Raw genomic sequence first — 2,934 nt, forward strand, 5'->3', positions numbered from 1 at the left:
GCTATATATAGGCCGCAGAGATTGGCAGGGCGAACCGATAGCCATTAGCAATGTTTAGGCAGCCGGCACCCCTGCCGCCCCTCTGAGCCGGGCTGCGGCTTAATTACGTGTCACTGTTAGCTGAGTCATCTTCCTGCCCAGCCCACCTGGGCCGCTGTCCGATTCGTGCCATGGGAGAGACTTGTCCCAGCCGGCAGGGTCTGGAGGGACCGTGCTCTGGGACACAGCTGAGTGAGGCTGAGGCCACGGGGGCAGAGTCCACGCTTACACAGGCTGACGTCGCTGCTTCGCAGACCCCGTGACTGCCCACGTCGCCGATGTCTTGTGGTCCTCAAGTTGGCCCCAAGGTCTGAATCAGGAGACGCAGGTCATCCTCACTTGCCACCTGTGCAGGGCCTGCCTTGAGCCACTGAGCACCGCCGCCGCCGCCTGCCCCGGGGAAGTCGGTTTAGATGATCAGCGAGGTCCCTCCCAGCCCCACTGTCACGGCCCTGGTGACCTGGGCAGACTGCTGTTTCATCTCCTTGAGTGATTTTTTATCTAAAAGCGTACACTGTAGCCCCTGTTTCAGAAGAGGGCGCGTAAGGACGGCTGTCCTGACTCACTGGAATCTGGTCGTCATGCTGCTGCTCAGGGCGGGGCCTGCACGGCTCCGAGGCTCAGGCTAAGGGTGCCCAGAAGTTCCTGGGTCCACTTTGACCCCCGGCTTTAGCCGTCTGCTGTGCTGGCACATGGTGTACGTCACCAGTACTACTGGATCAGGGCCCACCCTAGGCACCTCGTTTTAACTCAGTCACCTCTGTAAAGGCCCTCTCTTTGGTACAGTCACATTCTGAAGCACAGGGTGTGAGAGCTTCAACGTGTGAATCTGGGGAGACACAGTTCAGCCCCTAACATCAGACTGACATACACTGGGGCTCAGTTAATACAGATCGTATGAAGATAGAGTAACAGTGGGCCACGAGCTCCGCTCAGTCCCCCTCGTCGACAGCTAAAAGAAAATTCATGCTCATTTAAAAAAAAAAATAACAATTACGGAACATGCAAAGGAGAAGTTAAATGTTAGCAGTAACCCCACCATCCAGAGATGGTGATTCAACAGATGGTGTGTAGTTGTCTAAATCAGGACCGGTACCAGTCCGCGGCCTGTTAGGAACCAGGCCGCACAGCAGGAGGTGAGCGGCGGGCGGGCGGGCGGGCGAGCGAAGCTTCACCTGCATCTGCAGCCGCCCCCCAGCCCTGGCATCACCGCCTCGGCTCCGCCTCGGGTCCTCAGGCGTTAGATTCTCACAGGAGCACCAGTCCCTGGTGCCAGACAGGTCGGGGACCACTGGTGTAGATTGTCTTCTGGGTACAGTCGAGTCGATCCTTGAACCAGACGGGGCATTGGGCCGCTGACCCTCCCCACAGGTGAAAATTCGCATGTCACTTTTGACTCCCCCCAGATTTAGCTGCTGATACCTGCTGCTGGCTGGGAGCCTCCCCAGTCACGCAGCCGACCGACACCCATGCTGTGCGTCGTACGCATCATGTACTGTATTCTTACAATAAAGGGAGCTGGAGAAAAGAAAATGAAGGAAATCACAGGAGGAGAAAATACGCTGGAGCACCGGACCGGACTCACCGATGGCGTCAGCTCGCAGCGTCTGTCTACGGGATGCGTCACCCTGTGCGTGCGCCGCCCCGCGTGGTTCAAACCCACGTGGTCCGCGGGTCAGCTGTGTACATGCTGCGGGAAGGACGCGCGGCTGAGCGTGTGGGTGCCGCTCTGCTTTTCCTCCGTGCGGGTCGTCACTGTCTTTCTGCGCCAGGTGTGCACATCTAAAGCGTGGTTTCATGGCTGCATAGTGTCCCTTGCGTGGACACTGGCGCCCTCATTTACGTGCCCACCCCTCTATTTTTAGAGCACAGGTAGTTTCCAGTTTCTCAGCGCTACAGTCCAAATCCACCCACACTGGTAATGTTCTAGAAACGAAATTGTCGAGTCAAAGTGTATCCGTTTCTCAGAGCTGTTTGCTACTTAATGGGAGATTGTTCTCCATAAATATCATGGCTTTTAGATGCTAATCAGCTGTGTATGAAAATATCTATTTCTCTTGACTCTTGCCAGCAATAGCTTTTATTTTCCCTTAAAATCTGTGTCAGTCGACTAGGTCAGAAAAGAAAGGCATTGCAGGCTTTCCGTTCGCATTCTTCGATTCCTGGCGAGGCGAGGCGTTTTGCCGTGTGTGTGTCGGCTGCTTGTGTTGCCTCTTGGACCAAGGGCCCATCATGTCTGCCATTTCCCTGGTCTCTGTGCAGAATCTGGGCCCAGCCAGCTCATACCCACCTTCCCCGCTCTGCACTTGGCTCCCACGTCTCCTCCATCTGGAATCTTCTTTCTCTCCCCCCACCCGCAGCTGCCTGAGTTCTCTCCTGGGTCCATCTAAGCCAGCCTTCAAGGCCCTTCGCTCCCTGTCCCCTCCAGCCCGCGGACGGGCCCTGACGAGGACAGGGCACTTCTGGGCCCAGCCCGGCAGCCACTCCGTTGGCGTCAGCAGAAGAATTTGACTTTCTCCCTCTCTCGTGGCACCTTTGCTCCTTCTCTGTGTTGAGTCTCCATACGGTGCCAGCTATGCAGGTGCCCTCAGATGGTTTGTCCTCTCCGAAGTCCCCTCGATGGTGAGCGTCAGGGCCCTGACGTGAGTGTCAGTCTGATTCCAGAGACGCTGGTTCAGAAGTCCGTATGTGGAACCGCGGTTTGCGTTTGAGAACAATGCACCAGACATGTGAGCGTGCACACACACCCTGTGACCCTTTGCAGACAGGTGGAGGTGGAGGGTCGGGAGAGCACAGCCCCTGCGCTCACTCTGGGGACGGGGACTGAGGGTGGGTGGCGAGGAGGCAGCCAGGCCCCGTATGGTGGAGCAGGGGACCTGAGCACTGCTGGTCCCT

At 57.1% G+C, this 2,934-nt stretch overlaps 1 protein-coding gene across 1 annotated transcript in view; it reads left to right on the forward strand.

Annotated features, from left to right (window-relative positions):
• The window catches only part of LOC105306488 (trafficking protein particle complex subunit 9-like), a 285,172-nt gene that overhangs the window by 268,668 nt on the left and 13,570 nt on the right, over nucleotides 1-2,934 (forward strand). The gene's annotated exons all lie outside the window — the stretch shown is intronic.

Source organism: Pteropus vampyrus, unplaced genomic scaffold (assembly GCF_000151845.1).
Source record: "Pteropus vampyrus isolate Shadow unplaced genomic scaffold, Pvam_2.0 Scaffold438, whole genome shotgun sequence".
Taxonomy (NCBI): Eukaryota; Metazoa; Chordata; class Mammalia; order Chiroptera; family Pteropodidae; genus Pteropus; species Pteropus vampyrus.